The 12500-nt window shown below is 45.7% G+C and overlaps 1 protein-coding gene across 5 annotated transcripts in view; it reads right to left on the bottom strand.

Moving 5' to 3' along the window:
- Window positions 1-12500, bottom strand: part of LOC122246714 (epidermal growth factor receptor kinase substrate 8) — a 113149-nt gene that overhangs the window by 91932 nt on the left and 8717 nt on the right. The window contains exon 1 of one of the 5 annotated variants that reach the window (XM_086541912.1): window positions 3228-3309. The exons of the other annotated variants lie outside the window; for them this stretch is intronic. The gene's annotated coding sequence lies outside the window, so the exon portion shown is untranslated. Of the gene's footprint in view, window positions 1-3227; window positions 3310-12500 lie in introns of those variants that run through there. 5 annotated transcript variants of the gene reach the window in all.

The following is a 12500-nucleotide window of genomic DNA, read 5'->3' on the forward strand; positions in this document are numbered from 1 at the left end:
ACCCCCCCTTCCCCCTTTTTTCCCCCCCCTTAACCCCCTTCCCCCCCCTCCTCCCCTACCCCCTTTTTCCCCCTCTTCCCCCCCTTCCCCTCTTCCCCCTAAAAACCCCCTTTTCCCCCTTTTTCCTTCCCCCCCAGGGCCCCCCCCTCCCCCTCCTCCCCACCCCCTTCCCCCTCCCCCCCCCCCTCCCCCTTTTTTCCCCCCCCCCCCCCACCCCCTCCCCCCCCCCCCCTTCCCCTCTCCCCCCCCCCCCCCCCCTCTCTCCTTTCCCCCCCCCCCCTCTTCCCTACCCCCTCCCTCTCTCCTACCCCCTCCCTCTCTCCTACCCCCTTCCCTCTCTCCTACCCCCTCCCTCTCTCCTAGCCCCTCCCTCTCTCCTAGCCCCTCCCTCTCTCCTAGCCCCTCCCTCTCTCCCAGCCCACCTCTTCCTCTTGTAATGATGGTGGCGTCAACAGGTAAGACTCTCCAACAAGATGGTATGTCATCGCTGCCAAGGATTACGGTGATTTCATCGATTCGTTTTAATAATTTTGGAGATAAGGATAACGACACTGACAAGGCATCTATACTGACTACACGTCTATAAATAATACCGATACTATAATGACAAAAGTGCAATCACTACTGATAATGATGAACAATTAAAAAGTAGATTAACCCTTGGGGATTCAAATGCCATAAACAAAGTGGCTGAAAACATGTGACAAAACAAAAACAAAAAAACAAAAAAAAAAACGAGCATATCGGATCAACCTATATCAAAATCACAAAGTCAAGTCATCCATCAGTAAGTCATCCATCCGTACGTCATTCATCCGCGCGTCATTCATCTGTCACAGTTGGAGAGCCAAGCTAACACAGGACAAGGTCAACCACTCACTACATAGTCAGGACCATGTCTGAAACAATGGGACATTCTGGGAAATCTGGCGAGAATAAATCTAGGTCTCATTCTTAGGCTCAGGCCCAGTCTCCCTTCTCCCTCTCTGTCTAGGCCTCTCCTCCTCCTCCTCTCTTGCTCTCTCGCTGTCTGTCTCTGTCTCTGTCTCTGTCTCTGTCTCTGTCTCTGTCTCTGTCTCTGTCTCTGTCTCTGTCTCTGTCTCTGTCTCTGTCTCTGTCTCTGTCTCTGTCTCTGTCTCTGTCTCTGTCGCGTCCTCGTCCTCGTCCTCTGTCTCTGTCTCTCTGTCTCTGTTTCTCTTTCTCTGTCGCTGTCTCTGTCTCGGGTCACTGTCCTCTCTTCTCTGTCCTGTCTCTGTCTCTGTCACGTCTCTGTCTCTGTCTCTGTCTCTGTCTCTGTCTCCGTCTCTGTCTCTGTCTCTGTCTCTGTCTCTGTCTCTGTCTCTGTCTCTGTCTCTGTCTCTGTCTCTGTCTCTGTCTCTGTCTCTGTCTCTGTCTCTGTCTCTGTCTCTGTCTCTGTCTCTGTCTCTGTCTCTGTCTCTGTCTCTCTATCTATCCCCTCCTCCTTCTCTGTCTGTCTCCTCCTCCCTCTCTATCTCTGTCTCTTTTTCTCATCTCTCTCATCCTTCCCTCTCCTCTATTTATCTATCTATACAATTATATCCATATCTCTCTATTTCTCTATTTCTATTGACCTTATCGATCTACCTAATCTATCATCTTTTGACATAACTTTATTCCAAATAATGATCTCGATAAAAGAACTTTTGCATTGTAGAAATGAAAGAAATGATGGAGGTGATGATGATGGCAGTACCCATGGAGGTCGTATGCTGGTACAATAGCAGCTGCTGTGGCTGTTCTAGCAGGTGCACTAGACGCGGTTATAAGAGCAAACGATAATAAAAATGACAATGACAACTACAAGAATCATAAATACGCTTAAAATCAATGATTAAGACAATGACAGCCACGCCAACGGCAGTAACGATATCAATTAAACCTTCCTCGACGCTGCCGACCAAGATCTTTCAGGTGCACTTCCTCTAACAACGAACTGAAAGGATCAATTTCGTGCCACGACACTGCCCTCGGCACTAAGGGGTACTTCGCTTTCTTTAGACGGGGGTGTGCCCTTTTGACATCAAACAAGACCCCAAAGTCTGGCCACGCCTCCCTTACCTTATAAATCCAGGATTTTGAAGAAGAAAAAAATCCCTAAATCCGAGGTGGTTGAAAAATCTGTTAAGATACGACACTGGGAAATGCGAGTAGCTTCTGGTACGTTGGAGTAAAAAAGCCCTTTCATTACGAACAGATTTACTTGCTAATAACTTGATTAACTAATGAACAAATCTCATATAACAAAAATAGAGGAAGAACATGAGAGGCTCAAGAAAAAAAGTGAACAAATTTAAAATATTGGGCATAATTCCGAGATTTTGTCGTATTGGGAGAAAACAAACAAAATCGACAGTCAGATAAAAAAAAGTCCCATCTCCGTCCCTGTCCCCTTCCCCTCCCCACCCACTGCCTCATGTCGCCACTACGCCCATACGTCTGTTCTCAAAGTAACATTTATCGTAATACCATTAATATATGTGAGGGCATAACACTGATACGCACGTCTTATTACTGCACCAATATAAGACACATAACAACGCCTTCAATAAAAGCGTATTGCCAATCAAGGACGAAAACAAGAGAACGGGAGAGATAAGACGGGGAGGCAGACAAGACAAAGCAGGGATCGAAGAGGAATGTAGGCCTAACAATCCCGAATCTGAAATGCGTAACACCTTGACGTCTCGTGGTTAAGACGTAACACGGAGGAAGCGAGTCTGCTGACGAAGACCGATATTTTGATGCGAGTCTTCGTTTTTTTTTTTCTTTCTTTCTTTTCTTTAGTACTTAGATTGCATCTTCGTTTTCTTCTCTCCTCCATCATCTTCCATGAACACTTCAAATTTTCTTTCCTTCTACTTTTCGTCCTCTTCTTTGTCTTCCCCTTTTGTATCTTCGTTCTTTTCCAGCTCCCTTCTTACTTTCCCTGACCTTCTTATTTACCCAACCTTCTCTACTTCTCTTTCTCTCTCTTTCCATCGCATCTTCTTTTTCTTCCCCCTCTCTTCTCCTCCTCCTCCATGAACACCTTATCCCCCCAAACCCTCCCTTTCTCCTCTCCTTCCTTCTTCATCCCCTCCCCACTCCTCTCCCACTCCTCCCCACAAAACGCGAGCGTCGCCCCGTCAGCCAGTCCCGCAAACCCTTGAAAACGCCAAAGCCATTACAGCAGAGGCCCGATAAGATAACAAAGATATCCCGCTCACCTGCTGACAATCGCTCGCTTAACCTCGACGTCAACGATAAAGGGATAGAGGACACATGCCGAGCCCTTTGCTCACATGGGACGACTGAAGCTAGAGACATCGACCACATCACAACATAGAAATCCAAGACAAAAGAATGGATAATAGTATAGTGTTGGGAATGACATGTCTGAATGACGAGGGTCTCATCAATTAAATCATGAATCTTTGATAAGAAGACCAGATAAAGGATAAATTATTTAAAAAATAACAATCACAACGATAACAAGAAAACAAATAACTCAAAAACACCCCCCCCCCCTCTTCATTCGGACACTCCTCCGCCCTTAGAGGGTCAACAGCAACACTAATACTTGCACTAATTCAAGGCCACTTTCATTTCATTTTCTGCGTCCCTCTAACGCAAGTGATAAATAGGCCCTAACTATTCTCTAACTGTCTCGTGACCATAGGTTTTCATCAACTCGGTATACTGTTTGTTATGTTTATCTTGGTCATTACATCCCCCTCCCTCTCCCTTCCGTCCAAGCCGTTCTTTCTCTTCCATCCCCTCTCCAATTAATCCTTCCTCTCCCTTGTTCACGCCGCTGGCTCTCATCTTCCTCTCCTCTACTTCTCCTTCCTATCGCACCCCCCCCCTCTCCCCTTCCCTCTTCCTTTCGCTCTCACCCTCTCTCCTTTACACTCCCTCTCATCCCTTCCCTCTCCCACTCACCCTCACCCCCCCCCCCTCTCTCTCTCCCTTCCCACGTCTTCCTAAGACATGACCAACAGATAAAACATTTAATTCAAAACCGTTAAATCAATAACATTCCCCACTAACACCAAAATCACAGATGAGAGTGTTGGGTTAGATTCAGTGACAATGAAGGGATAATAGTAGTAGTGTTGGTGAATGACGATGGTCGGAATGACGATGGTAATCATCAATTAAATCAATGAAGTAAATGATAAGGAAGACCACGATAATATGATAAATTATTTAAAAAATAACTATCACAACGATAACAAGAAAACAGTAATAACAACAAAAACACCAATCCCGCCCTTTCTTCCGGTACTACGACTTTGGAGGGTCCAACAGGGTTTTTCATCTTTTGTTTTGTTGTTTTTTCAAGCAGCCTAAAATTGTCACTAAGTTCAAGGCCAAGTTTCATTTCATTTTCTGGCTTCCTCTAAGCGGAAGGTGAGTAGAATAGGCCTAACTATTCTGTAACTCTGTCTCGTGAGCATAGGTTTTCGTCAACTCGGTATACTGTTTGTTATGTTTATTTTGGTCATTACATCCCCCTCCCTCTCCCTCTTCCTCTCCTTCTTTCTCTCCCTCTCCCTCTCCCTTCCTTCCTCTCCCTTTTTCGCCTCTGGCTCTCTCTTCCTCTCCTGCTACCTTCTCCTCCTTCTCCCCCCTCTCCCCTTCCCTCTTCCTTTCGCTCTCACCCTCTCTCCTTCACCCTCTCTCATCCCTTCCTACCCATCACCCACCCCCCCCCTCTCCTCTTCCTACCCACGTCAACCACCGCCCTGACAAACAGATAAAACATTTAATTCACGGCCGTTGAATCAATCACATTCCCCACTAACACCAAAATCACAGGGAGTGGTGGCTATTTTATTTTTAACTATCTTATGTTATCTTTATATTTGCTTTTTATATCTTTTACTTCACCCCAATTTAACCCACCATAACTTCCAACATTTCATCAAACACATCCTCCACAATTTTCTTTTGTTTTATTATTTACACAATCATCCCGTATTTACCCAACCAAATCAATTTCGATCATCTTTTCCTAATCTATCTCATTATACAATTTATATTCTTTAGATTATTCTTTCCTCAAACCATCCTTTCACTGAATCTTTGTCGACGTAGTAGATTGGTTTTGGATTGTTCTTGAGTGTAGACTTCTTGGAGTGCTAGTACTACGTAGAGCAAGAAAGTGACTGAGAGAGAGATTGATGTATTTGATGTAGTTAATGTAGGAGGGAGGGATGTGGAGTTAATGGAGTGAGGTCGGGTCCGGATACACTGGATAACACATCATGAAAGGAAATCCTGGATTAATTTTATCTGCCAGCACACAATGGGAAGGGGGTGTTGGAGGGTCACAATGATGAAATCGGTGTTTACAAAACATTCATGGGAGCTGATGAGGTGACTGAGTGAGCTTGTGACTACGTGAGAGAGTGGCTGAAGGTTTGCGGGAAGATAACTGCCTGGCAGACTGACGGGTCGGTCGGTGGTTGAGTGGGTTTGTGATTAGTAGTGAATAGTGATTGATGTGATTGAGTTAATGAAGGGGAGTTAAGGAGGGACTGAGGGATAGGAAAGGAGGAGGGAGGAGGAGTCTGAGGAGGGAGTGAGGGAGGGAGGAGGGAGGAGGGAGGAGAAGGAGGAGAAGGAGAGGGAGAGATGAGAGAGAGAGATGAGGGAGATGAGTTGAGAGAGCAGTAGATGGAATTAGAGGAGAGAGAGCTCGTGAGAGAGAGAGAGAGAGGAGTGGTTAGGAAGAGAGCGATGAGAGAGAGAGAGAGATAGGAGAGAGAAGAGAGACGAGAGAGTTGACAGAGAGCGACAGCTAAGACCGAGAGAGAGAGAGAACAGAGATGAGAGAGGAGTGCGAGAGAAGAGAAGAGAGAGATGAGAGAGAGAGAGAGAGAGAAAAAATAAAGAGAGAGAGAGAGGAAGAAGGAGATCGGCGGGGGGGGGGAGGGAAGGGAGAAAAAGAGAGAGAGAGAGAGGAGAGAGAGAAGAGAGAGAGAGAGAGAGAAGATAGAGAGGATGAGTGAAGAGTAGTGGAGTGAGTGAGTGAGTGGACTTGAGTATGTGAGTGAGTGTGTGTTATGGGTGTGTGTGTGGTTAGTTGTGTGTGTGAGTGTGTGTGTGAGTGTGTGTGTGTTGTGTGATGTGTGTGTGTGTGTGTGTGTGTGTTGTGTGTGGTGTGTGTGAGGTGGTTGTGTGTGTGTGAGTGTGTGGTGGGTTGTGTGTGTGTGTGTGTGTGTGTTGTGTGTGTGTGTGTGATGCGCGTGTGTGTGTGGAGTGGTGATGTGTGTGTGTGAGTGTGTGTGTGAGTGTGTGTAGTGTGTGTTGATGTGTGAGTGTGTGTGTGGTGAGGTGTTGTGTAGTGTGTGTGTGTGTGTGTGTGTGATGTGTGGTGTGTGTGTGTTGGTGTGTTTGTGTGTGTGTGTGAGAGTGTTGTGTGTGTGTGAGTGAACAGAGTGAGGATGTGGTGAGTGAGTGAGTGAGTGAGTGAGTGAGTGAGTAAGTAAGTGAGTGAGTGAGTGAGTGAGTGAGTGAGTGAGTGAGTGAGTGAGTGAGTGAGTGAATGAATAAATAAATGAATGAGTGAGACAGAGAGAAAAGGAGAAAGAAAGAAAAAGAAAGAGAAAGTGCGAAATAAAGAAAGTGAAAGAGATAGAAAGCGAGAAAGGATTTGAATCGGTAAATAAGCAAGAGAACGAAGCGTGAAAAAAAATTGGCAAGATGACTGATGTCCGACTGCCACAGACGCACCCCAGTCTGAGCAACCCAATTACGGACAATCACAACCCCTCATCCCGCGCACGTCAAACGCCACACCTGAAAATTAATCATTGCAAGAGAAAGAACGAAACACAACTTCTATAAAAACTAAAACATACCCCCGCAATCCCCTACGAACTCCTCCCCCCCCCCCCCCCAAAAAAAAAAAAAAGCAGCAGACAGCGTGACGTCTAGAGTCTTTTCAAACAGGCCGCAAGATACTTTCGAATCCAATTCTCCGTCGTTCTCATCTGTCAACAAACGCAGCTGGACAACGAAGGCGAAATCTTATACCCCGAAGCTTTCTAAAAAAAAATATATACATATAAATTAATAAACAAATAAACGCAGGCATATCGGGTGAGACGTCATTATGTGGTATCGCAAACCGCAAGTCTTGTTCTTAAAGGTAATTTTTCCCTGGTACGAGTATGTGGCTTGGACTTTATCGACAGGTTGCACGACGTAACCAAAAACCACATGTTAATATGTCACCAAACAAGGAATAAGGAGGAAGGAGAGGGAAAGGGGAGACAAAGATAACGAGGCAGACTGATAGACAACTTAGCATTTGCAATCCTGCATATTCACGTACCTATGTCTGTTTGTGTTTGTGTGCGTGTCGGCATGTGACTGTGTGCGTATTTTTTGCGTGCGTGGATATGCGAGAGAAGTGGTTGTATATAAGTGTCATCTTAAAAAAAACATTTCTAAATTGATATTGCTACTTTCCCTTTCGCAATCTTTACGTCTCCTTTAAGCTGATCTCAGACCCATTACTTGCACAAATCCTCGTCCTCCTACTCCGCTCTCGTCCTTCTCCCACCTTCCCATTGTAAATACCGTGATGCCATCTCCCTCTTGTAGATACCAAGATGTCTGAATGTTGAGGTGATAAGTAAACAGGACCTGTCGGTCTTTTCTTATTCTTATATTCCCTTTGCTTTTCCTTTTCCTTTTCCTCATCGTCGTCTCATCCTCCCCTTCTCCTTTTTCTTTTCATCTTCATCTTCATCATCATCTTCCCCCTCCTCCCACACTTCCTCCTTTTATTCTCCCCCCCCCCTTTCCACCCACCCACCCACCCACCCACACGGTCACGCGCCAGTCACACAGTCACGTGTAAAAGCAGCATTCCTGCACGGGCGTACCTACCACCGCACGCACGCCTCCCCGTCGCTACCGAGATGAAGGTTGCTTGCATATACAACTACATCCGCAACGAGTCGTGTGCATGCATTCGGGGACGTGCTTGCAACCTTACCACCACACCCAAGTGCCCGTCCACTCGAGGAGTACACCACTGCGAGGTCTAACTCTGTCGTCACTCGACACTTGTGCGAGAACTACACAAAATATGTTGGGGTGAAAAGGTAACAAGAAATGTTTGAAAATAAAAAAATAATGATCATTCTCATAAAAAACACATATACAAACCTTTAAAGAGCTTTCTAAAAGGTTATGACCCGTCAATCTTAACATAGATCACCTACGCCCGCGACTATCAAAATCACGCCGCCCACACACCCGTCTTCCAGCGGATCCAGCGCCGTAGGGCTCTCGTAACAATGAACGGTAATGTAGCGGTCCAATGTCGGCGATAAGGCGATAAGGAAAGGTGTTTATGTTTTCCTTCCACGTGTTTCTCTTCGACCGGAAAAACATCCGTCGATCTTCATTTGCATCAAACTTTCTATTTCCTACTTTCCTCTCTCCCTTGTTCTTGAAGCCCCCCCTCGCCCCTCCCTCCCTCGCCCCTCCCACCTCCTCCCTATTCGACTTCTTCTTCTTCTTCTTCTTCTTCTTCTTCTTCTTCTTCTTCTTCTTCTTCTTCTTCTTCTTCTTCTTCTTTTTCTTTTTCTTTTTCTTTTTCTTTTTCTTTTTCTTTTTCTTCTTCTTCTTCTCCTCCTCCTACTCTTGATGTCCTCTTTCATCGACTCTTGCCTTCCCCATGGATTCTTTCTCTCGTATTTTTTCTCTTATGCTTCCCGTTTCTACTAACCAATTTTCCTTTCTTCTTCTCTTATTCCCAACTCGCCTCACTTCCCCTTCACTCTCCTTTATCTTACTCATATCCTTTCTGATACATCATCTCCTAATCTATTCCCCTCATTTTTCCCTCTTCTTCTATTCTCCTTCCTCTCTTCACACACTCCACTTCCCAAAGACTTCCAACCCACGGCCTTCCCACCGCACCGCCCCCGCTTACCCCTACCCCAAACCCCTAAACGCGAAAAGAAACAAGAAGAAGGAAAACAAAAGCCGAGCCCACACCGCAAGAATGGCCCTTAAGGGAATTAGAATGCAAACTATGTCTAAATTAACTTTCACGGAGCTTCGCGGAGCTTCGCAGAGCCTCCGTCGAGACGCTCCCTGCAGACGAATGTTTAACAACCCCATCTACACGTGTACGATTTGCGTGCGTGTGTGGCTTATCACGTACAGGACCATGCACGCACATTTGCAATGGGAGGGGGAGGGGAGGGGGTGGAAAAGAGGGCTGAAAGAGACTAATGACAGACAGCGGGAAAAGAGCAACAGAAAAGACATAAGGGAGAGACAAATAAAAGACATAAGGAAGGAAGAGACAAAGAGAGAAATGGAGAGGAAGGGAGAGAAAAGGGATACAGAAAGAGCAGTGTATATGAAAGACCGACCATGAGATAGATACACACAGACATTCCGAGAGAGAGAAAGGGCCAAGTAATGTTCAAACACACTTCTACCACAGACGCGTGTGCAACAACCCCCTTCCCCCCACACACACACACATGACGCGTGCTGCAACTACAGATGCGAAGAGGCGGAAAACAAGTTGCAACCAATCTATATCGACGTAAGCAAAAAAAAATATACATGTGAATCAATCAGGAACAACAAAAAAGGTAATTAAAAACAAACATCAGCATAAACAATCGACCCACCTCAAACGCACGCACCTACATTCCTAACAGCAGATTCTTGTTGAAAGCACCGAGTTTGGAGAGGTCTCACATGTCAGCGCAGTGTTTTGTTACGCTCAGTGAGAAAGAAGCCTTGATTTCTTTTAAACGTTGTCACTCCTCCCCCCACCTTTTTCTTATAAGAAAAATACGTATATGAATTATCTTATCTCTGTTTTACATTTTTTTCTCCTATATAAGCGATCTATCATACCCACAATACCCTATTGCTTTCCCTACGCATTTATCACCAACTTCGTGTGCAGTATCGAAAATTCCAATCCAACTTGCATTCCATGCGTACCCAACCGTTACTCGCTTTAAAATATTATAGTGAAAAAAAAATGAGAGAACAGGTATAATCTTCGTAGGCAATGAGAACGGTAATGTTCTTGAAATTCCTATTTCTCAATCTGTCTTTGATCGTTCTTTCTCTCTATTTTTATATTATCCTTCCTCTTTCGTTCTTTTATTGTCTCTTTCCATTGTTCTTCCTCTCTTTGTTAATCAGTCTCTCTCTTTTCATTATTCTTTCTCTTTCTCTGTATTATTTTTTATCTCTCCCTACTATTCTCATTCTCATTCTCATTCTCATTCTCATTCTCATTCTCCCTCTCCCTCTCTGTCTCCTCCCCTCTGTCTTTCGTCTTTTCGGCTACCTACCAGATAGAAGTGTAAACAAGTGGAAGGAGCAGATACACCATTTCTTGAATGTTTCTCAAGCCTCCGAATGTAAACAATGGCACACCCAATGCCCCCCCCCCCCCCCGCCTCATTCTCTCCCGTCCCTCTTAAACGAAGTTGATCTCGTCTGGGTAGTGGACCGAATCATGACCCTGCAGTTTCCTGAGCGCCCGTCCCCTACCCCCCCCCCCTCCCCAATTGACTGTCCCCCTTCTCCTCCGCTTCCTCCCTTCTAACCCCCCATGCCCCCCCCCCCTTTCTCAAGTACCCCTCGTACCATCTTCCTTTTTTTAGCTGATCTCCCTCCCCCCCCCCATATCCCCACCCCCTGCACAACCCTAATCACTTTAACTTCCAGTGGGCCATTCCTCCTTTCCTTTCCCCTTCCCTTATCACCTCTTACCAATCTCTACCCCACCCCTCTCCCCCTTTTCCTCGTCTTCCTCTTTTTTTCTCTCTCTATTCCCTACTTACCCCCCTCCCCTCCCCTCCCCTCCCCCTAGCTCTCACCTGCTTCACTCCCGCGCATAGGAAGGACGGGCCACGCGCCCATTCTCCTTCAATGCACTCACCTCCACCTTTCGACCTCTCCCCGAAATTTTCCCACTATTATTGACTAAAAATAAGTAAATCCCGCTACTCTACTACCGCAACTATCTTCCTCTTTCTCTCACTCACTCAACTCACTCACTCGCTCTTGCTTTCTTTATTTCTCGCTCTCTTTTTCTTTCTTTCTTTCTTCCTCTCTCCCTCTCTCTCTTATTATCTATCTTTTCCTATGTCTATTTCTCTGCTTCCCTCTATATGCATCTGTGGATGCATGAAAATATTAGTGTACGAGAAACAAAGAAATACTGAGAGAGAGAGGGGGGGATGGATGGATGGATGGATGGATGGATGGATGGATGGATGGATGGATGAGAGATAGAGAGATATATATAGATAGATAGAGAGAGAGAGGAAGAGAGAGAGAGAGAGATTAATAGATAGATTGATAGAAATAGTGGAGAGGGGAGGAGGTGATACGGAAATGCCTTGCCTGATTGGATTATTGTGGAATGTATCTAAAGTGGGTCTGCGGTCGCGTATGTCTGGGTTCAAGGAGATGGGAAGAAAAAACACAAAAACAAATCAAACAATACAATCGACAAGAAACAAAGAAAAGTTAAGAAAAGATTAGAAAAGCAAAAGAGAAGACAGGAGAGAAAAAGGCAAAGACCCGCACTGATAAACTCAAAGAATTCGCAAGAGGTACGAGGTTAATCACAAAATTCTTCCCCCTCGCCCCTGCCTTCTTCGCCTCTGCATCTATCTCTGCCCCTGCCCCTGCTTCTGCTTCAGTTTTTTCCTTCTTTCTTTCTTTCTTTTTTGCCTTCCCCGCAGCTGTGTGTCTGTCCCTTAATTCATATGCTTCTGGCGTATCATTACATACGGTAAACCCAGGCCAGAATACCTTGATCTAACACGGGCAACTTTATAAACAACTAGTCATCTCACCACTAGCCCATCCAGTCCTACAACTCCATCACCCAAACAACCATTCAAGGTTGCCGACCAGACGCCGCTTTGAGAGTCCAGTCCAAATCTAGACCAAATCTAGACCAAACGAGACCAAACACCATCCCCACCCCACGAGCCTATGCCAACATGCCACCCCAATGACACCTATGGCCAACAATCCAGCCTTCACGCACTGATTCCCTCCGCTGGTTCATGGGTTCCACTGTGCCACCGACGCATCACGCAACCCCTTCCCCCTCCCCATCCCTCTCCCCCTCCCTCTCCCTCTCCCTCTCCCTCTCCCTCTCCCTCTCCCTCCCCCTGCCCCTGCCCTTGCGACGCTTTTCTGCCTCTGATTCGGGGGATTTACATTCTTCGGATCTTTCCCATGGTCAACGCTTGGCGCCTTTGCAGGGTTCTCTATGCCTCTGCTCTCGGCTCTTGATCTCTCTCTCTCTCTCTCTCTCTCTCTCTCTCTCTATATATATATATATATATATATATATATATATATATATATATATATATATATTCTTCTTCTTCTTTCATGTATGCTTATTATAGTTTACTGGAAGTTACCTCCTCGTTCATAACCTCTTCCACTCCTCACCAACGTATCCAAGT

This window comes from Penaeus japonicus, unplaced genomic scaffold, assembly GCF_977035675.1.
Source record: "Penaeus japonicus unplaced genomic scaffold, GWHDUDI00000001_assembly GWHDUDI00000011, whole genome shotgun sequence".
Classification (NCBI taxonomy): domain Eukaryota; kingdom Metazoa; phylum Arthropoda; class Malacostraca; order Decapoda; family Penaeidae; genus Penaeus; species Penaeus japonicus.